The following is a 25785-nucleotide window of genomic DNA, read 5'->3' as shown; positions in this document are numbered from 1 at the left end:
TGTATCCCTTCCAGCTTTTCCAAAATCCAGCCCCCCAGGCCAGCAGTGGCTTTCCTCCCTCCTGGTGACTTCACCATGTCACTGTGGCTCCCTCGAACTCTTCTGCACCATACCTGCTGTGCTCTGGGTTAATATATGTGTAAGCAGGTTTTTCCTCACTGATAAAAGGAAGAGAGAAGGAAAGGGAAAGGGAAAAGAGCGAGCCCAAGCCTGGCCTTGGACAGCGTTCCCAGTTCCTTGGGGTTGCCAGCAGGAACTAGCTGTGGTCATCCAGGCTGAGGGACAGCTGGCCATTCCTGGTGGTGTCATAGGTGGAGCCTCCCAGGGATCAGAGGGCGAAGAGAAAGTGTGAAGACTCAGGCTGATTTTCTGACGTGACCCTGAGGTGGAGCCACAAACTACATGGGGACAGGCACAGGGGAGCTGGTCAGGGGCAACACTGATCAGCTCAGTCTGAGCCAAGGGAGACATTGGAGGAAACGCCATCTGATCAGTGCCGGTGACGTGTGGAGAAGGAACAGAGTCCACTATGGGGCCTTGAGTTCTGCCCATAACTCACAGTCTACTTAGCGAGGCCTGTGAAAGTGAGACTCAGGGCTGTGGGGGTGGACGGGCTGTGTCTTGAAAAAGGGTGGAGCTGTGATGGGTTGTGAGAAGGAGTTTGGAGAAGGAAGGGAGTCACTCTGGGCAGCTTCAAGGAGGAGATGGGCCTGCGTGAGTGGATAAGGGTGGGTGAATGTGTCCAGGACATTGTAGACTGAGATGCCAAAGGCTGGCCTTCTGACCAGATGCTCTCATTCCCGACAGCACTGGAGCCAGCTCCGGGAGGGCGGAGACTGTGACCTGCAGAACAAGGGACCTGCACAGAGGAGAAGTCTTAAGTATCTGGGATCCCTGGTGAGTTATCCTCAACAAAGACTGGCCTCTGAGCACTTAAATAAAAGTCAACAGTGTTGATCAGAGAGGAGAGCACAGTCCTTTGAAGAGGACATACAGCTCCCAGAGTAGCCGGGTTCTGCCGAGCCCTGACCAAAAGTTGCAACTTGTCTGTGACAGACACTGCCGGTTGTTTGCCCAGCCTCTATCCACCTCCACTTCTCGCCTTCCTCTGTTACAGAGGTCGGAAAATAAAATTGCCCAATTGTTCAATCTCCCTTGCTTCTAGAGTGTGCACATGACAGCGTTCTGGACACCAGCATATAAGCAAAATTCTCTAGGGAAGGGCGAAGTTTTGCCAGAAGGAAATTTTTGGGCCCTTTTGCTCTTTCGTTTTTCTTTCTGTCTGGAACACTGCTGTGAGTCTCGGAGGGGCAGCAGCCATCTTATCATCCTCAGTCAACAAACACAAAAGGAGAGGCTGTTAAAGTACTTGAAGTTAGATGTATTCTTATCTGCTACGACAGCTAAAGAAGGATTTTTTTCCGTCATAGCCGCTCAGAAAGGGAGTGTCACAGAGGCCAGCCCTGGCAGTGGCCAGGACAGCAGTGCCTGCAAGAGGGCGGCTGGATCGTCAACGCACTTTCAGAATTCTGGACCCATTGGCAGCACTGCTCAGTTTTTCAGCTCTTTGTTCCACGTCCACACTTTCCGAGCGGCTCACGAATGGGTGCAGTTTTTCTGATGAAAGCCTGCTTTGGAGGAGAAGGTGTCAATCATAGGCCAGGGGTGGTTTTCACCTTTTTACCAGGACTGTTCATTATAAACGAATGCATCAGCCTGAAGGTTTATACATGTGAGTCTACCCTGAGAGGCGGGGCTGCAACTCGAGAGTCCCTTAAATCAGATTTCCCAACCTTTGGACTGTGAGACACTTACCCTGTGAGCCTGGGAACTACAGATATGCAATACATGCTGAATGAATGAGGGAATAAACCAAGCCTTCTGCCCCCCACCCCGCGTCCCCCACTGGAGCTGGGTTCCTGAGAGCAAGATCTGCACGCTCCATCCCCAAGTGCCTGGCTCAGGGCCTGGTGCCTGCAGGAGGTTCTCAAGGGCATGTTGGGGATCAGTGGCTGAGGGATGGAGGACAGCGAGGCTTACGGAGGTTGGAAGGTGGGCAGGGAGGCACCTGAGGGATGGAAGTCCAGCTGTTCCTCTCCGCTACTCCAGACCCCTTAGCTGACCTTAGGTTCCCGGGGACTTTCAGCCCATTTTCACAGATGCTGAAGGGATGCATGTCTCCCAGATCGCTGAGTCTCTGATATAGCGCTGGGGCTTTGGTCAGGGGCTGCACATGTGCTTCCCACACTGGAGTTGCGTTTTGAATCTGCTTTGCCTTTGCCAGTCTTTCTCTCAGAGGGTTTCCGAGTTCAGTTCGGTTACCTGTCACACAATGATTTCTCAAGCCTTCTCTGTGGGTCAAGATAGAGAGCTGGGTCTAGATCTGACCTCGTTAGGGTTTGAGTCCAGGTTTGGGTCAGGGGCAGGTTTGACCTCCTGGATAAGTTCAAGGTTTACATTCAGGTTAATGTCAGGGCCAGGGCCAGAAGGTCAGCTACAAAATTCTGGGTCATGTTTTTGTCCATCTCATGAGTTGTGGAGTTTGGAGCAGCTCTGCAGTGACCCTCTCTGTCCTCTAACCCTCCCCTGCATTCCCCTCCCCTTGGCACCCACTGCACTTGCTCAATAAAAGCTGATGGGCTCTTGTGAGTTGCACCAACGTCCTGTAGGCAGGGCCTTCCACTGACTGGGCTTTCTCTCTCCTTCTGGCCCTCAGGAGGCTTGCAGTAAATGCTGACTGTGTGAATAAAGGGAATAACGTCAGCATCCCTAGGGCAACACGTTCCCTCTGTTGGGAACTTTTTAGTTCAGGTTAATCTAATTATTTCCAAAGTTTGTATTGATTGTAGTGAATGTTAGGAAATTCAGGATATTTTGGCTGCTTATAGGTATCCATCCTTCATCCATCCATCCAACCCAGAAACACTTTTTGATGTCTGCTGTGTTGTGGGACTTTGCTGAGCCCACAGGAGGTGAAGGAGACATTGAGACAGTCTTCAAAGGGCGCAGCTAATAGATGGAATCGGAACAGTGAGCAGGTGATGGGAGGAGCCCAAGTTCTGTGGAGTCCAGAGGAAGATAACTCAGCCTAGCCTGGAGGAATCTAGGGAGGTCTCCTGAGGATGAAGCTTGAGTGTTGAAAGATGAGCAGGCAGTCACCTGTCAAAGAAGAAGAGATGAGCATCCCTGTGAGAAGGAAGAAGGCGTGCAGAGGCCTGTGGCAAGAGAGCATGAGACAGCCTTTGGGGAAGTCTGCAGAGTGGGCACAGGAAGGCAAGGTAGCTGTGGGGTTGCTGGGAAGATAAGAGGCCTTGGAGGACTTTATCCTGAAAACTTGGGGAGCCATGAAAGGATTTTGAGCAAAGGATCAACTCGATGGGAGCTATGTTCTAGAATGATCATCCTGGAAACTTGTGGAGGGTGGGTGGGCTTGAACCTTGGCGCTCCTATGGAAAGACTAGGGACAGCAGGAGGAAGGCACCACTGAAGATGCAATAAAGAGCAGCACTGACCTCCAAGTCCTGCAGGAGGTGAGGTTCTCAGAGTCATTGGGGAAAAGCCAGTCAGCAGGGAAAGCCAGGGAGGCTGGGAGGGCACCCGTGTAGCTGACTCAGAGACCCGCCTAGTCAATGGCTCTAGAGGGTTGTGTTGGGCAAGCCTGCAGCTTTAGCCAGAAGGCCAGGAACAGTGCTGGCGCATGATAACCTGGCCGTGTGCACCTGCCCCTGGTTCTCATGCTCCCAGCCCTTCCTTGACCTGCAGAGCAGCCACAGATGTATGGGCATGTTGTCAGAGGTCCTGTCAGAGCCAAGTCTCTGAGAGCCGTGTGACCCCAGGATTAGAAGCTGGCTTGGGGCACAGCGGAGGCTCTGGATGTGCAGACAGTTGTTTCCGGAGCCCGTCAGACTGCTGTATTGAGAAGGGCCTCCGCTCCGCATTCCCTTTGTTTAGGCGGATGACTGAGGCAGCTGAGAAAAAACTGAGGACAGGAGGGTGACAGAGAAGCCTGAGGGCTGGTTCTGGGGCTTCTCCCCCCTCTGGAAAGAGGGAACATGTTGTACGTGCATGACCTCAACCAGGAAACCTGAGGCTTGTTGATCTTGAATGCCTGCCGGAATCTTGGCCCTGGTTCTGGGCTCACTCCCCGGGGTGTGCATTTTCTAGCCTGCGAGCACTGGATCTTGAGGCTGGTGGAGGAGGGAGACAAGGCTGGGGTGTGTGTGGGACTCTGGGTGATGTGGCTTCCTCTGCCATAATGTCCAGCCAATGAGGCAGAGGCTCCTGAGGGATACCTGGAAACTGCTCAGCGGCTTGGCTCCCAGCCACTGCCACTCTCTGCTTTCTGCTCAAGCCTAGGGTTGTTTTTGTTGGTTTGTTTTTTAATTATTGAGCATCTACTGGCACCAAACCTTGCACAGAGTGCAGTCTATGCATTGTTTCATTTCATTCTTGGTGCAGTTCCACAAGGGTTTGGCCCCATTTTACAGAGGAAGGAATGAAGGATCAGCGAGAATCAGTGAGTAAAGGAGGCAGGGATGCGAACCAGGCTGAAATGAGTGAAACCCAGAGCTTGGCATCATTTCTAAGAACACCTTTCTTGTCACAAACGAGAAGCCTGAGAAGTTCTTACAGTCACTGTCTTGACCTGTGTTCACCCAAGCAGAGCCTGAGGCCTTATTAGCGAGCATGACCTCAGGGAATGAAATGATGGTTGCGGGAAAGATGCGGGGAGGAATGGAGAATTGATGTGGAGTGAGACTCATGGCAGACCTTGGGCCCTAGCTCTGAGGACTTGCACATACTCACCAGGGGAGAAAGGAGGAAAATTTACCCTCATACTCCTGACCCCTACCCTTTTGGGTTGCTACTGCGTGACCTTCAGGCCAGGTGTGCCCATGGGGTAAGACAGAGTTGGTTCCTGAAGAGGTGCAGAGGTGACTGAGGCAGGAGGTGGGTGAGGCCCAGAGGATCTGACACGTAAAGTGGCCGGCTGATGCATCCAGTCTCTTCAACACCCAGCTGGGGACACTGAGTCTTAGAAAGGGGGTATGAAAGGTCACGCATTGGTGGCTGAACCAGGACTTGCTCGAGATCACCTGCCTCCCAGACCAGGTGATTGAAATGGTGAGAAGCAGGAGGTGGCCTGGTCTTCTGGGTATATGCAGAATCTGTGTGTGTGTGTGTGTGTGCGCGCGCGCGTGCGTATTAGACAGAGAAAATACTTGGAATGGCATGTGGGTGGTCAGAAAATGGAGCATGGACACAAAACTCTTTAGAAAGTTCTCAGGTATATATTCCCCAGTATGAAAAAGATTGCTTCCACCCCCACCCACACCTCCAGCACTGGGAGACCCCAACCCAGAGGGTCCAGGCCCCTGTCTCAGTCTTAGGAGAGCTCTCAGGAGAGCCCAGCCCCAGCCAGTACGGTAACGCTGGTCACTCCCAGAAGAAGAGGGGATAGTGGAACGGCACATGTCCTGGGCTGTGGAATTGGTCTCACTGTGCCTCAGGCAACCCAGAGGCCCAGGCAGAGCAAGAATGATGAGTAACTGGGCTTTGGCATCCAAGTAAAACCCACCCCAAACCCCAGACCAAACCACCTCCTGAGTCTGCCAGTGGTAGTTGCCAGAATAATCAATACCCATTGTTCTCCTAGACAAATGTTCCCTCTGCACTTTCAACCATTGTGCTCTGGAGGATGGCTAGGTGGGGCTTACAACATGTGGACAGACACAGCCTAATGGGATCTGTTCCCCAAACTGATTCACCCCACAGTCTTCCACAGCAGGGTCAAGGGGATAAAGGCAGCTGCTGGCTAGATCAGGGTGGAGAGCTGGCCCCGGCCCAGACAGACTCCAGCCCTTGAAAGTTGGCTGACCTTGGCCTTGGGTTCCTCGACTACTCAATGAGGTATCTATCATACATAGCCCTCACTGTCTCATAGGGTTGGCAGGAAGGATACAAACAATCCTGAGAAAACATGCAGGAGTGAAATGCAAAGTGTTCCTACTACTTCTCCAGTTGTGTGGGGAGGAATCAGGCATTGGGCAAAGAGTGTAGGTGTCACAGTCAACAGGCCTGGGTTCCCACACTGGCCTCCCCCATACCAAGCATGTTATCTCTCTAAGCTTCAGTTTCCTCATATGTAAAATGGAGCAAGTGAAGCTAGTCTGTAAGATTGGAGGGTTGGAGGGTGAGCATGCTTAGCTCTCAGCAAAGTTTCTAAGAACACCCAGATACCCGTGGGAATTTTGATGCTGCCACAGCAACCTGTCGCTCACAGAGGACCAAGGGCAAAGTGGCTGATGAGGTCAGGACAAGCATCATGAGCAGAGCAGGGATCACATCCTCTCTGTGCTTAAAGACCAATGTCAAGACACATCTCTTCCATGAGTCCTCTTGGGTTTATCCAGCCCTTAAATCCCGCCCTCCTCGGTCTTCTGTTCCTCACTTTAACCCTTAAACACTGCAAGGGGTATTTGTTATTGGGGTTGGCAGAGGACTGCACAACACGTCAACTTCTTATTTGAGAGTAGGGCACATGTTTTGAGCATTGGCAGGAGGAGTTAAGCCACTCACTGAGGAAACTGAAAGTGGCAGATGTTCCTTCACTGCATTCCTGGGCAAATGGACCCAGGCTTGGCCAAAAAGACACTTCCAGTGAGCCAAGGAAGGTGTTTGAAATAATAATAATAAAAAAATTTTAACCCAACTTTTTAATGGACATTTTCAAACAACCACAAAAGTAAAGAAATATGAACTAAATCACTAAGAATCAGGCAGAGTGGAGGGAGAGATGCCTGGTGGAGCTTGGGATTGCCAAGCCATGTAAGGCCTTGGGGCACCCGCAGGTAAAGGGTCTTGTAGAGTGTAGGGTATGGGCAGAAGCGGCATGGCGAGAGGAAGAGCTAGAGTAGTGGATACCCCTTGAGAGATGAGTTACTTAGGACAGAAGAGAATTCTTCCAATTCTTTGCATTTCCACCGCTTAATTTGGCGCAAAAAGAAAACATCTATGTGTAGCAGATGAAGGAACGTGGTGTTTTTGGATTTCCCCAGCAACAGGCAGGTAAATAATTATTTTCAGTGTGGCGCAGTGAGTTCAAGGGTGAGAGCTTGAATCTTTCAGAGCTGATAATTCTAGGCAAGGGATGGGAATCTGAGTCATTCCTGTAAAGTCTTCATGCATTACATAGCCAGAGGACTTCACAGGAGCTGGGGCAGGTGACAAAACGAGGTAGAGCTGGGTGTGACCCTGGATTTTATAGTCAGGGTTCCTGGGCAGTCATTTTTCTTCCTGGTATGTTTATACAACAGAGATGGTTATTGCTTGGATTTAAAAATGTTTTATGGTTGGTTATAATTTCTGACATTAGAAATGTCCCATGAGCAGTCAAACTTCCTGAAGAGTAGAGGAGAACATTCCCTAAGATGCCTATCACAATAGAAGTCATGGTGCCAGGCTATAGCCAACAATACCATGGACTTGGACGATGGAAAATTTTATAATGTTCGTTCATTCATTCATTCATTCATTCATGGGTTTATTTCTTCTACTCCTTATTTCTGATTTATGATGCTATCTTGGTTCTGGTCATTCTTCTGTCCTGACATGCAGGTCAGCCCAGACAAAGAGAAAAGATGAATAACCAAGGTGGAAATTTCTCTGACATTCCTTAATTTCCTTGCCAACTTGTCTTTCTCAGGTTTTAAATATCAGTGAGTAAGAAAATGCAAAAGACAAAGCATATCTGAGCCTTGCTAGGACATGTGGGAAAATCACACATAGTCTCCTTGTGGATGGACTAGACGGAGAAAGAAAATGTCAGGCGCTTAAACGTTGCGACTGCCTAGCTGTATGTCCTTGGCAAGTTACTTAACGTTGATGGCCCTCCACTTTTCCTCAGCCTGTAGAGTAAGGTTAAAACCACTACATTCTAAATACATATCACCTGACACAGCCTGTGGTATGCACATGACACGTGTGATCTCACAACAACCGTAGAGATTCGCACAGCCAGTCCTTTCTTTTCACAGAAAAGGGACCTGGGAAACTGGAGAGGTTAGTACTTGTTCCTGGTCATAGAGCTGGTTAATGATCTAACTGGGATTTGAACCAAGTCAGTCTAATTTCAGAGACTATGTTCACTTTACTTTCACAGGGTTATTTTGAGATAGAATAATCAAATTGATGTAAAGCGCTCGGAGTAGTGCCTAGCACCTTGTAGGTAAGTAGGACATACATATTCTTTGGCCTTGACCCCTTCCTGTCTTTTATATTTCATGACTGGGGTGAGGTTATTACTTGCATGCTCATCAACTTTGTGTATGTCACAAAGCTGGCTGGCACTAGGAACATAAAATGGATGATATGATGTAAATTCAATAAAATCTCAACAGGCAGTAATGATAAACCAAATCTAACAAGATTAAATTTAATAGGGCTAAATATATGGTTCTGCCCTTACAGTTGAATTTAATAGCATTTTTGTAGCATCTGTTATAGGCTATATTCTTTATAAAATACTGGGAGTAAAAAGTTGGATAAGAAATAGTCCCTACTCTTGAAGACCTTCCCTTTATAAAGTGACTACCCAAGTAAAATATATGTCCTTGACATTCTGTCTTCCTCATGTAGACTCACCTTTCCCACAATAGACCAATTAGGCCTATTTCCTGCCCAGCCTCCACACCAGACTGAAGTGAAGATTGATAGCTTAGCAGTGGCTCACAAGAAACACGCTGAGGAATTCGAGTGATCTTCGTCATTCTTCTGGGCTGCACCACACATGGACCCCCTTCATTTGGGGAAGAATTCACTAACATATGATTTTTGATGGGAGGTAACTCCATGGTTAAATTGTCCCATCTTTGGCTAGTGGGATCTAATTCAGACTATTGGATCCTTTTGAACAAGGCCTTGGTAGTCTTTAAAATTAAAAAAGAAATGAAAAAAAATTTTTAAAGGGTCTGAGAGACAGTGATGGATATAGAAAGACAAAGAAGATCCAATACATGTATGAGAGTAATGTCTGAAGAAAAAAACTAAAGCAATGGGACAGAATCAGTATTCAAATCTATTAGTCAAAGAAAAGTTTTCTAAAACAAAAAGACACTAAATAAAATATTGAAAGATGACACTGCATATCTAGGAAAATTGGCCCAGAAGGCCGACAATGAAACATATAGTAAAATTGTTAGATTTTAAAGGAAAACTATTTTGGGTATCCAGAAAAAAAGATCCAGTCAATCTAAGGCTGCATTGTCCAATATGATAGTCATTAGACATGTGTAGCTACTTAAAGTAAAATTAAATTAAAAATTTAATTCCTCCTACATTTTAAGTGCTCAGCCAACGACCACAAGTAACCGATGGCTACCATCTTGGACAGCACAGATTATATAATATCAGCATCATCACAGCAAGTTCTCTAAGGAAAGGAAACCAAGTTGGCCTCAGATATTTGTTGGAAGTATTTCATGCTAGACAATAATAGATGAACATATTTAAGATATTGAAGGGAAGGTTATGTGAGCTGAGGATTTTATTTCTTGCCAAACTGACCTTCAAGTATAAAGAAAGCAAAGTTGGGAATTTGTAAGAACTCTGGAAATATAATTCACATGAACCCTGCCTGAGAAATCCTCTAGGGAATGGGTTTCAGATAACCAAAATGACTTGAGATAAATCAATATAAGGACTAATGGTGAGCATTAAATGTATGTTTATCTGTAGATTTAAGAAAACAGTCTGGAGGTTTCTTTAAAAATTACAAATGGAACTACCTTTTGACCTAGCAATTGCACTTCTGGGTATTTATCAAAAGAAAACCGAAACAATAATTCATAAAGATCTATGCACCCTTATGTACATGGCAGCACAAAGTACAATAGCTAAGATATGAAAGCAACCTAAATGCCCGTCAGCAAATGATTAGATATAGAAGTTATGGTTCATATATATAATGGAATATTACTCAGCCACTAAAAAAATGAATCCTACTATTTGTAATGACATGGATGGACTTAGAGGTTATCATGCTGAATGAAACAAGTCAGACAGAGAAAGATAACTACCATATGATTTCACTTACATGCAAAATCTAAAGAATAAAAGAACAAACTAGTCAAAAAAACAGACTCATAAATACAGAGGACAATCTGGTGATGGCTAGAGGGGAAGGGATTGGGAAGCTGGGAGAACTGAGTGAAGGGTTAAAGAACTACGTATTAGTGGTCAATAGATGGGCACAGGAATGGGGAGCATGACATAGGGAATGTAGTTAACATTAATGTAATGGCTAGGTGGAGAGGCAGAGAAGAGAAAAAGCAATTAGGGGAATTATTTTATAAATTATATAAATGTCTAACCAATATGGTACTGTATACTTGAAACTAATAACAAAATCAAAAAGCAACCACCATAGTTATAAGGCAGTGGTCCCCAACCTTTTTGACACTGGGAACCGGTGATCCTATGAGAATCTAATGCCTAATGTTCTGAGGTGGAGCTGAGGTGGTGATGCTAGTGCTGGGGAGCAGCTGCAAATACAGATGAAGCTTCACTCACTGGTCCACTGCTCACCTCCTGCTGTGCAGCCCAGTTCCTAACAGGCCACGGACCTGTACCGGTCTACGGCCTAAGGGTTGGGGGCCCCTGTTATAAGGGATACAGCATAGTATGTAACTTTTATTATTTTTTAAACTTTTTTTTTATGACCATTTTCAAATATATACCAAAGTAGTAAGAAAAGTAAAATGAACCTGATTGACTTATCACCCTCTTTCAACAATTATCAATATATAGCCAGTCTTGATTTATCTTTCCTCATTTTCCATTTCCGAGATTATTTTGAAACAAATCTCAGACTTTGGATCATTTCAACTGTATTTTAGTATATATTTCTGAAAGTTAAGGACACCTTAAAACAGCCCACCATATTAGCACACCTAAAAGAATTAACCTCAATTTCTCAGTGTCATCTGATACCTAGTGATTATATTTCCTCTTTAGTTCTACAAAAGATTGCTTGAATTGGAATCCAAATAAGTCTATACATTGTAATGGTTGATGTGTTTTGTAGGTCTCCTTTAACGTATAGTTTACCTTGCCATTTTAAATTTTACTTGTAATATATTTGTTGAAGAAACAGGATTGTTTGTCCTGTAGAGATTCCTTAGTCCAAATTTCACACCTTTTATCTTTATGTGCCTTTCAGGGGGCATTTCAAAACTTTTTTCATATAAATTTTGGCCATTTACTCCTTGGAATTTCCTTTACCTTATAGCTATTGTAAATGGGATTTTAATTCTATTTTATCTTCTCATTGATTTGTGTGTGTGTGTGTCCTATCAATTTATGTTTATTTTATAATCTGGTACTTTACTAAATTTTGAAATTGTTTGTAGTAGTTTTTCAAGTGATTTTGTGGTGGAGACTTTTCTTACATATAATTTGCAAATAGTGATTTTCCTTTCCAATTCTTTATTTCTCTATAGATTTCTCTTATCTGATTGGATTAGCTAAAGCCCCCAAATTAAATAGCTCTGGAAATAAAGGACCTCCTTATCTTGCGTCTGACTATTGGGAAAAACTCTAGTGTTTCCACACTAAGTAAGATGCTGGCCTTTGGGTCAAGGTATTCGTGTACATATAGACATATGTATTTAAGGAAGTATCCCTCAGTTCCTCAGTTTTAACAATATTGTCTTTGAAACCATGAACATGCTTTATATCTTCACTTATTTAGGTCTTTTTTCATTTCTTTCAGTAAGTTTTATAGTTTTAAGTGTACAATCATATATGTTTTATCAAATTTATTCCTAAGTATTTCATGTTTTTGTTGCTATTGTGCATAGTATTGTTAAAATTCAGTTTTAGATTGTTCATTCCTAGTATGTAGAAACACAATTCATTTTTGCATATTAGCCATGTATCTGGCAACTTGGCTAATTCACTTATTAGTCTTAATAACTTTTTGGTAGCTTTCTCTGGATGTACTACATAAATAATCATGTTGTTTAATGAAACAACACGGGTTTTCCTTTTTTGTTTTTTAGTATGTCATTATAAAATTATTTATTTTAAGCCAATCTTGTACTCCTGAGATAAATCCCACTTGGTTATGCTGTATTGTCCTTTTTATATACATGAATTCAATTTGCTAAAATTTTATTAAGAATGCATTTATGTTTATAAGGGATATTTATGTTTATAAGGGATATTGCAGTTTTCTTGTGACTTCTTTGGTTTGGTATCAGTGAATTGGAAGTGTTCCTTCCTCTTCAATATTCTGTAAGCTTTTGTGTAGAACTAGCATTAATTTCTCATTAAATACTTTATAGAATTTGTCAGTTATGCCATCTGAGTCTGGAGCTTTCTTTGTGGGTAGATTTTTAACTACACATTCAATTTATTTGATAGACATAGGGCTTTAGTTGTTTGTGGCTTTTAAGGAATTTGTCAATTTCATCTAGGTTGGCATAGAATTATTTTTTATATGGTCCCTCATGAGAGGCCTGTGGAACAATCATCTCTGAATTCTCATATTCATAACAATATGTCTATAGTCTTTTTTTTCACGGAGGTCGATTTAGTTTGATATAAAATCTGTGACTCACATTTTTTTGAATATGTTAAATATGTTACTCCATTGTCATTTGGCATAAAGTGTTGCTATCAAAAAGTCTGATGACACTGTGGTTATATTTTTCTTTCAAGTAACGTGGTCTTTTAGTCAGGATGTCAAAAGTATTTTTTTTTCATAAAGCCCAATAATTTTACTAAGATGTATCTTAATACTGGCCATATGAATTACTTTCCCTAGAATTGTGGTATGCTCTTTCTCTTCATAGTCACAAATTATTTTATTTCAAGAATGTTTTCTTAAATTATATATCTTAGTCTTTGTACTTTTTCATCATTTTCATGTGCTTCTTGAAGTCTCTTATTATACATATGCTGACTCTTCTTTGCCTATCTTTTATATCTATCACTTTTCTTTAAATCCTTTTCATCTTTTAAAAATTATTTTAAAAACATGTCTTTCTTTATACTTCTATTTATCTTAAAACATTGTTGTGTTTGTTCTTGCTCGTGTTTCTTCTATTGTAGTTTTCATTTTAAACATAATTTTTCCTTTTTTTCTAATTATATCCTGAGTTCTGTCATTTCTCTTTTCAAATATTCCTATTCTCCAGTCATCTCATTTATAAAGTTTTCTCATTTTAATTTATATTTTTATTTAATAATTTTTATCATTTGTATACTATATTTTAGTTTGTTCTTAATATCAGATTATTTCTCTCTTTTTGATACATCTCTTTTTTGTGTGTTTTGTTGTCCGTGGGATATTTATTCTCTGATTCTTATATATTATTACATATTCTTATAATACTCTTTATTCTCTTATTTCCTCAAAATAAACTTCTTATGAGATTTGACTCTTTTCTGTTGTTCACTTTTCAATGCATTTTCTTTGTTTTTAGCATGGAAATGTGTGCTCGAATAGCTTTTTTGGCTTCATTTCTGTAGAGCTCCCACTTATTTTGTCGTTTCAAAGTGATTAAAAACATGGTCTCCTACCTTCTGAGATCTGCCTACTCTGTCCCCCTCCTTTACTTTAATATGGACATTCCTTTTCCTTTGCTTCTATTTTCTCTGTCTTCTTCGATTTGTGTTCTACTCCTATCTGTTTCTTCTCAGTGTGGATTTTTGTTTTGGAAAAGGGCTTTAATTTGTTAAATTTCATGAGTTTATAGGTGATGCTGCTCTATCACCATCAGCTCTATTATGCCCTACTCCATTGCATTTACTCCTATACTGGATCCTTCAAAACCTTTCCAGTTTTGATTGCTAATTGGCCCAGAGTGCTTTCTAGTTAGCTCATACTAGTGATTTGAGGTTATCCTATTCGTATAGGTATCAGAAGCCCAGTTGTCTCTCTATGCTTCCATCTGCACAGATGTAGATACCATGTAGTTCCTATAGCTACCAGTAGATTGTTCTCATCCACTGATGGCAGGAGATTCTCGGGGAGACCTCATCACCTAGTTTTGTTGTAAATGCTGTTTATGGGTCTTTACTTTTGCTATCTTAGTTGCTCTGTTTATGTGGGACAGTTTGGGAAGAATAGAAAATGCCACTACCATCTTCCAAGAATGCTAATGTGCATTTATTATTTTTGTTTATTTGTATAATTCAGTTAGATATGTTTTCTATTGCTCACAAATAAGAACCAGGACTTATATAGAAGTTTTAATTGACTGGAAATGCAAAAGGAGTGGGGCATGGCTTCCAAATAAAGTAGTTACAAGACTGTGATTTTAATCCACATCAAAGAGGAGAGAGCATTTTGACCATAGGAGGTACTGATCTTGACCTCTGTTTTGGTCTACCCTTGAGTGCAGATTTCCATCTGCTCTGGGCACCAGGATTTTAACAGATACTCATCAATGAAGGTGTTTAGGAAGGAGAGGCATTTTGAAATCTTGCTATCCAAGTAATAGTTAAGGGAACTGCCAGAAACACTTAACTGGGAGAAAAGAAGATTTAGGGGGCAATATGATCATCACCTTCAGATACTTCATCATGAGATAAGGGAATAGATTTGTCTGCATGACCCCAAAAGATACAGCTTCAGTCAAGAAGTAGACATGGTAGAGAGATGGATATTCAGTTCCACATAAAAAGGAAAATTTTTGCAGTTGGAAGACATACATACTCTTGGTGGGTACATTGTAAAGGTGATACAACAACTACTGGAGTTATGTTAATTCACTTCTAAGATCTCTTTGCAACTCCAAGATGAGCTTTGGACTTTTTCCAGCTCTAAATGCCTGCGATACTACTTATTAAGCTTGAAATATGGGTCTAACACTGTAATAGGTATTGCTGAAACTTAAGGTTGGTTGTGGGATTGTAGAAAACTAAGTGATAGAACTTATTCTCAAATAACTGATGATTTAGTTAATAAGATTTGACTGATGTGTCCATGGAATAATAAACAAATAAAAGAGTTAACGACTATAATTTTCTGAGTGCTGCTATATGCTAGGAACTCAACAAACATTATTTCATATAATCCTTACAGCAACTCTATAAGTGGTGTTATTATCATTTCTACTTGATAGATGAGGCTTCAAGAGGTGAAGAACATTGTTCAGGGCTATACAGCTAGTAAGTGGCAGAGCTGGGATCAGACGCAGCTCCATTTATCTTCAAACCTCTGCTCTTAAACATTCAGTAGCAGATAAAATTAAGAATTTTGAAAATAAGTTGGCACCATATGAGTCTAGGAGTATTTCAGAGGCAAGGCAAGGATTAACATGACTGGAAGACTTCTTATATTACAGGCACCATGTGAAAACCATCTCATCCTCAAAAAAAAGTTAATTCATAAGAAGCACATTTCATTAACCTAAAGTATCAGCCAGGACCCTGTCAGGAGATAGAAAGTATATTCCGTTATTTTCACAGAAAGAAATTAATATAAAAAGTGTTAACCAGGTTATAAAGTTGTTAATTAGGTAACTTACAAGAAGAAAACTAAGTTATTGTGGAGTTAATAACTGCTGGAAGCAGCTACTACCCCAGGGCTGGGAGAAGGAGGGAAGAGACTAGAATTGTTAAAATTTAAGAGCTTGGAGGAGAGTCCTCATGGAGCTGAAGCTCAGACCTCTGAGGTGTAGGAGGAGGGGAAATTCCTCATCTGGGGCTTGGCCTGAGATGCAGCACAAAGAGGCTGGTACTATGAAGACTGGAAAACCACAGGCTGGATTCCGCTGCTGCTGAAGGAAGTTGCTGCTGGGGTCAGGGTGAAGAAGAGTTGCTGAAAGGATGCTGTCTTCCTCCCTGAGCCCTATAGCCTCCCTCTAGCATTCCCTATTGGCTAAACCTACCATAGAGCCAGCAGTCAAGAAAAAAAAGGGGCTGCAGTCTCAGTCCCTCGATCACGAAGCAGAGGAGAGAGGGGCAGCGTTTTGATGTTGGGGAAATAAGGGCTCAGAGCTGAAGACACCTACCTCAAGCATCAGGGCTGGGAACCATGGACACTCTACTACACAACTCAGGCTTTTGCACGTGCTAGTTGCTTTTATGACCACTTTGCTCATTTCAGAGTTGGCATTGGGGCCTGCCTAGCCTCCTTCTGTCACTTCCTTGCCCTTGGCAGGAGCTCTCACCTTAATGGCTGCACAGCCTGCCGCGTGACCTTGGAGTTCAGGCATGCTTTTAGGAGCCCTGGAGTGCTCTCTTTGTGACCCCTGACCCCCAAATCTCTCCTTACACATTCTCTGTCTTGGCCTCAGCCTCCTGTTCTGGCAGGCCCAGTCTGACCATGGTGACTGGCAAACATCTGCTTGGTCTACCTTGGCGATAGGAACAAAGAGACCAGCTGTCATCTGCTTCTCAGAGGCCTGAGGTACCATGGCTGGGGCAGGCCCCTGCAGCAGCTTCCCAGGAAACAGGTCTGGAGTGGGGTTTAGACATATCTGGTCCATGTTCAGAAGGAAAGGAATCTTCCCAAGGTACGAGGAGATCTGCTCTGGGCTGGTGGGCTTGCAGAGTTGGGGGCCCATAGTTGTTTTTCCATCCCATGCAGCCACCCTCCAAAATACTCACTGAGAACCTACTATATGCTGGGCACAATGCTTGCCCTGGAAATATATCGGTTGTGCAGGGGACAACTTATGGAACGCATGACCAAGTTCAGGATGCAGACCATAGCTGAGTAAGAAAATGAGATGGGGATGAATTTCATGCTCTCAATCCCAGGTGTACAAAAAGTATAACTTTGATTTTCTATAATTCGTGTTAATTTCTAATTTGAGACTTCATTTCATTGGGAGAACAAATTCTTAACGGATCACGGTTTTGGGTTCCCTTTTTTTTTTTTTTTTTTAGGGCTATGTCAAGGTTCTTGGAGGTTTCTGCAGCTCCACGGACGACCTATGCTATGGGGTCCCTGGATGCAGCCTACTGCCTGGCAGGCCCAGCTGCTGTCTGGGACTCTGTTCAGAGTAGCCTTCTTGGGCTCTGTGCCTCCTCAGTACTTCCAGAAAGCCAGGCAGCAGGTCCTCTCCCTGAGGCCCCTCCTGGATCTGTTCACTGGGCCTTCATGAATATCTCAGAAGTACAAGCCTCTCCTTCTGCAAAGCAGACAAATCCCTACCTGCCATTTATACCAGAGCCATGAAGGAGAGGAAGAGGGAACTCTGATGGGAGAGGGAGCTTGTTTCAGATGAGGAAGAACCAGCAAGTTCTCCTCAAGGATGTGACATTTGAGCTGAGACCTAAAGAAGACTAGGGAAGACCTTCAAAGATCAAATGGGCAGAGGAAAAAGAGCCCGAGGTGGCAGCCAGCTCTGAGGTAGGAGCCGGCACCATTATCTGAAGGGTCCATGGCAGCTGGTGAGCAGGAAGCCTGACCAACTGTCCTCTGGGGAGTTCATTGGGGTCCATCTAACCAGCATCTCTGTCCCGTGAGAGTAGTTCTGCGTCCCAGGGAGCAGGTGTATGCTTCGTGGCTATCCTGTGGCTGCTCACACCATGGAAGTGTGAGAAATTTAGAGAGTAGTTCTCAGTTCACACACAGCTTCAAGCTGTCTGCTGGCGCTCATTTTTTCTGACTCCAGGGTGGGGTCTTCTCTCCCACAAAGCCCTCCCCCAGGGTGAAAAAAAGATCCCAGATTGCTACCTCCATACCTGAGTGCCACCCTGAAAGGTCTGCCTAGCTTGGGCTTTTCATTCCCTGACCCTAACCCTCATGGTCCCCTGTCTCGCTCCACTTTTATCACTCTTAAGGTGATGAAACAATTAAAAACAATAAAAACATTCACACTAAAGCTGACAGGTTTGATTCCTTACCACTCTCAGAAACATTTGCAATTTAAAGATTATTTAACTCAGATGAACTCAAAACAATGGTGGAATCTGGAGCAGTAGATTAGGCAGAAACTCTCTTGAGGCCTTTAATTTACATCTTGTGTGCCTACCTCCTCTGTGCACATGCGTGCACACTCATATATGCATGCACACCTGCCGTCCTCACTTCCTACTCTGCAGTCACCTCTATCTCCCTACTCCCCTCTAGAGGCCCTCCAGGCAGTAGCAGAAATTTAGCTGGGTGAACCCGGGACACCAGGACACATCCAGGGTGTGCTCTGCAAAGGTAAACATAAAAAAACAAACATCAGATAAGAGGCAGTCATATAGCAGACATGGGGCCAGACACTTGAAATACTTTTCTTTAATCCTTACCAAGGTCCATTAAAGTATGTATATTATAATCCCCATTTTAAAGATAAGTAAATTGAGGTTGAGGGAGGTTAAGATATTCACCCATCTCAGCAGAATGAAGATTCTGTCAGTGTTTAAACCCCTCTCCCCACTGCCACATCCTGACGCCTTGCTGTGTGTCCTGGTGCTTCAGAGGGTCCGGATCTGGGAAGGGCGTGACAGAAGGCTCCATGCTGTTCTTAGGACAATCAATGAATGTTTTTCAGGGTCTGGTCTCAATTTATCTTCAGGTCTTCAACCCTAGAGCAGGGGTCAGGAATTTCTGCAGGAAGCACGCAAGTGTTAAAAGTGACGTGTTCTGATAGCTCCCCAGGTGTTCAATGACAGCCTGAGGGAATAGGTCCTTAGCTAAAGCCCCCAAACTGCCAGAAAATGGAAAGGACTCAAGTCTGTGGTTTTCCTGATGCATGAACGGGCAAAGTTGAGGGGCGGGGATAGGCAGCACCTGGACAGAGTCTGCCTGACATTCAGGGGAGGGATGGCAGCTACCCCTCTTCCCATGCCCTTGGGACTCACTTTTGCCCCCAAAACAGGAGTGTCTAAACCTTGTTTCAGTTCTAGCACACCTAATGCTTAAGGACCAAGGAAAACTGAACTGAACCACAGCGCACCTTTCCGCTCAGGTCTTGGTACTCATGGTTTGATAGAATATAAAATGAAATAAAAAAGCATGATACATATTTTTTAAATGAATTTATATCTCCTCACCAAAATAATGTTCAACTACGTTGGTTGGAAAAATGCGACGAGTAGATGTATGCGATGTTCTTTATTCAGAATAGAGACAATTCTTGGAGCAAATATGGATGCATAGGCCATTTGCAATTACTTTGAGTTCTCCTCCACAAGGAGAGGCTTTCCTAGTGCTTTGGGGTGTCCCCTATACCACTCCTCTCCCAGGTCCTCAGCCCACAGGCCAAGAGTCTTAGATCTGAGGATTCTAGTGACATCCTTTCCTGAGCTCCCATGTGGCCTTAGGTAAGCAACTTGACTCCTGCATGGTGCAGTTTCCTCATTCTTTTCTTTCTTTTAAATTTAATTTTATTATTAGTTTCAAGTATACATTACTGTACTAGTTAGACATTTATAGAATTTATAAAACTGTCCCCCTGATTGTTCTTTCTCTCCTCTGGTTCTCCGCTTAGTCAATACATTAATGCCAACTGCATTCCCTATACCACGCTCCCCATATCTGTGACCATCTATCAATTACTAATTTGTACTTCTTTAACCCTTTACCCTTTTCTCCCAACCTTCCAATCCCCTTCCCCTCTGCCCATCACCATACTGTCCTCTATATTTGTGAGTCTGCTTTTAATTAGTTTATTTTTATTTTTTTTTGTTCCTTAGATTCTGCATATAAGTGAAATCATATGGTATTTAATTTTTTAATGGCTGAGTAAATTCCATTGTATATATGAAACATTACTTCTTTATCCAATCATCTGTTGATGGGCATTTAGGTTGCTTCCATTTCTCGGCTATTGTAAATTGTGCTGCCACCAATATTGGAGTGCATAGATCTTTACCAATATTGTTTTGGTTTTCTTTGATTAAATACCCTAAAGTGCAATTGCTGGGTTAAAAGGTAGATCCATTTTTAATATTTTGAGGAACATTTAGGCTGTTTTCCATTAAGGTTGTACCAATTTGCAATTCCACCAGCAGTGTATGAGTGTTCCCTTTTCCCACATCCTCACCAATACTTGTTGTTCTTTGATTTATTGATGATAGCCATTCTGACAGGTGTGAGGTGATATCTCATTGTGATTTTAAATTTGCATTTCTCTGGTGATTAGTGACCTTAGCATCTTTTCATATATCTATTGACCATCTGCATTTCCTCTTTGGAGAAAAATCAATTCAGGTCTTCTGCCCATCTTTGATTGGATTTTTTTTTGTTGTTGTTGTTGAGTTACAGTTTCCACATTCTTACTTATTCACGGGGAAACAGGGATAGAATGATATATTGGCCATGAAATATGTGGCTGGGAAGACACTAGCCCGTGAACTCAGAAGCTGTTCTCCTCTTATTGTTCCAGATAGAAACAAATCATCTGTCCATTTTTGTTTGATTGCTATCATTATTAAACCTTCAGACTTACAACAAAAGAGAGAAAAGCCAAGCTTACTTCACAGAGGAGACCTGATGGCCAGGATGTTTTTGCATCGAGTTTCCCAGGAGAAATTTATGAGGGCGAAGTTAAGCCTCAAACTCAGTTACCTTTTTGAAAGTAGGGACTCTTCGGTTCTTCCATTCTACCTTACTAAGGACTGGACCAGGTCCCAGGGGCACAGTTAGATTAAACAGGTAAGTTACTCAGAGCCGCAGGAAGTTGATGAAGCCAGAGGATGAAGCAGGAGATCCAGAGGTCTACCTACCTTGTTTATTTTCCACTCATTCCATTACCAAGCCACCCAGTTAATCTTTCCTCCTGCTTGTTCTGGGATAGCTTTGTGCTAGGTATGGAGGTTGAGAAGTGTTCGAAGACCTGTTTCTGTTGTCATAAAGTTCTCTGTCTGGTTGGGGATTCAGACATGCACATAGCTTATATAACACAGTGTAATAAGTGATATGATCAAGTCAGGCACAGGAACAAAGGGGAAGGCTACCTCATCCAGCTTTGGGTCAGAGAAGGCTTCCTGGTGGAAGTTAAAGTGTAGCCTATCTTGATGAATGAGTAAGGTTCAAGACATGGGTGCAGGAAGAGCATGCAGGGTCAGCAGCTGGCGGTGGTGGGAGGGGCTTTGCTTATCAACAGGGCTCTCCTTTGGAGTATGGCTTTGTCTCGCATAGTGCTCCAGTTAAAGCCCCTGTGGTTCAGAGCAGAGAGAAATCACAATCCTTGGGCTTACAGTAAGTGGGCCTGGCTCCTTGTAATTTACTTCTTCAGAAGCACAGGTAGTAAAATACTAGTGGGAGTAGAATGACTTTAAAATAATTTATGGCCCTGGAGGCCCTCCCATCTTTCTAATTTGTGCTCCATTTTGCTGTCCTACATACTTACCAGTGGAAGTTTTTCAAAGATTGCATTTGTCATCATTCTTCTGATTAAGGAGAAGCCTTGTGATACTTTTGTTTCTGGCCAAGATGAAGAACAGCAACCAGATTTACCAAATCGTCTTTTAAAAAAGTAAAATATTTGAAACAACAGCTTTAAAAACAATGAATACCAGGCAACCAAGATCAGCAGTCTCTGAGAATTGGGAACAAATGAGGTAAGCCCTATGGCTATGCTTGTTTGCTGCCTTAAGAGAGTTCTCGGACCATGATACAGAGAGGTGGAGCTCAAGAGAGATCTTAGGGGACTCCAAGAGTTGAGATGGAGCTGAGAGTCCAGATATAAAGGCATCCAGAGTTCAAAGGACAGAAAACCAGAGAGGAGAGGGCTGAACAGAGAGAGAACCCAGAGATGTGCAGAGGGTCTTCCTTAAGTATTCAGCAGAGTACTGAATGCTTGTGAGGGATATACCAAACTTCAAGGAAGGAATTCGAAGTAACAGTGCCCAGCATGCACACAGGGTTAGGATTAGTGCGTGTTCTCATCAGGCAGACTTGGAAACTTTACAACTCACAACACACTGAGTACTCAGAAGGGACTTGTCTCAGTTGTGAGGAATAATTAACTATAGATTAAATATGAATCCACCTCAAAAATTATAAAAGCAAGACCTTAAAGAATGGATTTATTTCCTAGTAACTAAACTACAACCCAGAACAAATTTCAAGGATATTTACAGGAATACTAAAGCATTCAGCACCTAACAAGACAAAAATATTGTCTAACATCCAATCAAATATTACCAGGTAATTAAAGGAGCAGGAAAATACAAATCATAATGAGGAGAAAAATTAATCAAATGAAATCAACTTAGAACTGACACAGATGTTAGAATCACCAGACAAGGATATTAAGACTGTCATTATAACTGTCTTTAACATGTTCAAAACATTACTTATAGATATGAAAGTTATGAAAAAAGATGCAAACTAACCTTCTAGAACAAAATTTTAATGTCTGAGATGAAAAGTACAGTGGAAGAGATTAGCAACAGATCAAACATTACAGAATAAAGGATTAGTAAACTTAAAGCCATAGTAATCAAAACTATACAAAATGAAACAGAGGAAAAAAAGAATTTAAAAAATGAAAAGAGCACATGCGATCTATGGGACAACTTCAAGCAGTATACCATAAGTGTAATTGAAATTTCCAAAAGGAGAGAAAGAGAATTAAAACAGGTTTGAACAAATAATGAACAGAGATTTTTCAAGTTTGATTAAAACTATAAACTCACTGGGACAGACAAATAGATAACTAGAACAGAAGAAAAGGTACATAAATATGCCCACACATATATAGACAACTGATTTTTAACAACAACCATGCAGACAAAGACAGTTTTTTCATCAGTGCAGAAAAGACATTTTTTTCATCAAATGGTACTGTAACAATTAGATTATCATAAGTGAAAAAATAAAATTTGACTTGTACCTCACATATATAAAAAAACTACATCGGGATGGGTCATATTCCTAAACCATATTTAAAATAAGATGTATGAACCTAAATGTAAATAAACCTAAATGCAAAATTATTATAACATAAAAGTTCTAAAAGAAGCCATAAAAGAAAATCTTTGTGACATTGGTTTAAACAAAGATTTCTTTGATATGACATAAAAAGTTAGACTCATTAAAAAACAAATTAATATACTAGACTTCATGAAAATTAAAAAGTTCTGCTCTTTGTAAGACACTTTTAAAGAATGGAAAGACAAATTGTGGACTGGGAGAAAAATCTTTGTAAGAACATATATTTAATAAAGAACTCGTACCTAAAATATATAAAAACTATATATTGAAAAATATTTAACCATATCGAGAAACTCAATAATAAAGAAACAAATGATTCAATTAAAAATATACGCAAAATATTTAAATGGACAATTTACTATAAAAGATATATGAAAGGCAAATGATCACATAAGAAGTTGTTCAATGTTATTAGTCATTAGAGGTATGCAAATTAAAAACACAATGAGATACCACCTTTTAGAAATGACTGAAATTTAGAAAGACTGACCATACCAAGTGTTGGTGAGGAGGTGGTGGAACACAGCTTGGATACACTGTTGAGGAGAATGTGAAATCATACATCCACTTTGGAAAGCAGATCGGCAATTACTTAAAAAGTTAAACGTATGCCTACTGTATGGTTTAGCTATTCTACACCTAGGTATTTATCCCATGGAAAAAAAATATGTTCATACAAAGATTTATACACTAATATTTATAGCAGCTTTATCTGCAAGAGACGAAAACTGAAAATATCTCATATATCCACTAAAAGGTGAATATAGAGCACCTTGGATGAGTGGGCTTGTGAAAAGATTAATGTGCTTTGGGCTAGAGATTTGCTACATCCATCTTTGAAAGAGGAAAATAAAAATACATTAAAAGAAATGGCTAGTTCAAAGTCTAGATTCTTATTTTATGGATGTAAAATGTCCAGGTTTCCGCGAGATCACAATGGTCTTCAGCCAAGTTCAGACAGTGGTTCTTCGTGTAAGATGTTCAGTAGTGTCATGTCACCCAATGGGAGGAAAGGCCAGGCTCACAGAAAGGTATTCATTTAGAAGAAAGCGACACTAAAGATCCACACGATTTCTGGAATTTGTGTTTTATTACAGAAATCCTTATCAGTTCAGTAATTCTAGTTAATCTACCAAGAATGTGAAATTGAGTTCAATTTCATAAGATATACAACAGTGACCTCCTATTTTAGTATCATTTTTAATAAAGTTTTAATTATTGGCAAAATACAGAATAGATAAATAAATGTGGCCTATTGATATAACGAAATACTACTCAGCAAAAAAACCACAACTATCGATAGCATGGTACAATACAGAAATACAGATGAACTTCAAATTAATTATGCTAAATGAAAAAAGCAGAAAAAGTGTATCCATACTGAATAATTATATGTAGATAAAACTTAAAAAAATACAAACTAAGCTAGAGAGACAGGTGTCAGATCAGTGGTTGACATGGAAGGGGAGGAACAAAAAGGAGGAGCTGCAGAGGGACAGGTGGAAACTTATGTGGTTGATGTTATGTTCATTTATTTAGTTGGCGATGGTTTCTGAGTATATACATATGTCGAAATGTATTATTTTCATATAAAATATGTACAGTTTATTATAGGTTGACTAGATCTCAAACAGTTGTTGTTGTCGTTGGTTTCAAACAGTTGTTTTCTAACAAAATTTTGTAGGCTCCCACTGCCCTTAGCTAAAGTATACTCTCCTCATTGTACATTCAAGGGACTCTGTGATTTGGCTCCGCTTTCCAGAACTCACTTGTTTAAGAAAATTGGAAAGTCATAGTTATAGTTTGAGATCGAAAGCAAAAGAAGTTGATCTAAAGTTTAGGGCAGAAGTTTTTTTGCAGGATAGGAGTAAATAACACTGCTTGGAGAGAACTTGCACAGAAATATCTTTCTCTGTAGCTCAGTTTTATCACAAAACAAAGTTAAAGGTGAACAGGAAGCAGCTCAGAGAGGAGAGAACGGGTTCACTCTATATCTAGGAATTTGCTCAGAGGAGAAATTATTTATTTAAATATCAGTTCTATATTTATATTATTTTCATTATGGTGATTCGAAAGTGAGAGCTTTGGAGAATTGTAAATTGTGGGCTATTCCAAAACCATATATATATATTTTTTCTGTTCTAATTATGAGTGAAAAGAAAACAGAAAGAAGGCTTCTTTTGGAAGACATTAGGAGAAATAAAAAACATCTTTGAGTTAAATGGGGCTTTTCAAATGGCATCTTATGTTAGCAAATTGTTGCAAGTTAGATGCCAAAGGAGTTGTAACCAAAACAGATAGCCAACTATGGTCCACTGTGGACAAACCCATGCAAGAATGAACAGAGAAATACAGCATTTTTTTTTTTGCATCAATAAAAGATATGTACAAAATTCCTACATAGAGAAATTGATGAAAATGTGGATTAACTGAATGATATCAGTGTAGGAGTGCTACATTTCTTTAAAACTTGCTCTATAATTTTATTTTTTTCTTTTTCTGAGTTTCTTAATATTTACATTACTTTTTAAAACAATGCTTCCTGTGAAAAGCAGACTAGATATTAGACATTTATATCATTTTCATTGAATTACATGTTTATAGGAAAAGCAATTCTGACCAGAATATATGGCAAAAAGAGTTATATTTGCATAGGTGACCGCAATTAATCACAATTCAATGTTTGAGCATCTTGTGTAGAGAGTGGTAAACTATAGTCGGTGGGCCAAATCTAATGCGGGGTCTGTTTTTGTATGACCTACAAGTTTAGAATGGTTTTTACATTTTTAAATGAATGTTAGAAAAAGAAGAGGAAGGAGAAGAGGAAGAAGAAAAAGAACATGTGACAGAGGTTGCATTGAACCAACAAATCCAATTTTTTTGCTTTACCA

At 41.4% G+C, this 25785-nt stretch overlaps 1 pseudogene; it reads left to right on the top strand.

The window, feature by feature from the left end:
- The window catches only part of LOC107501917, a 34078-nt pseudogene extending 10061 nt beyond the window's left edge, over positions 1-24017 (top strand).
- The last annotated feature ends 1768 nt before the right edge of the window (positions 24018-25785 follow it).

This window comes from Rousettus aegyptiacus, unplaced genomic scaffold (genome assembly GCF_014176215.1).
Source record: "Rousettus aegyptiacus isolate mRouAeg1 unplaced genomic scaffold, mRouAeg1.p scaffold_m13_p_2, whole genome shotgun sequence".
Taxonomy (NCBI): Eukaryota; Metazoa; Chordata; class Mammalia; order Chiroptera; family Pteropodidae; genus Rousettus; species Rousettus aegyptiacus.
The sequence above is the reverse complement of the archived record's forward strand: the minus strand, read 5'-3'. Positions and strand labels throughout refer to the sequence as shown.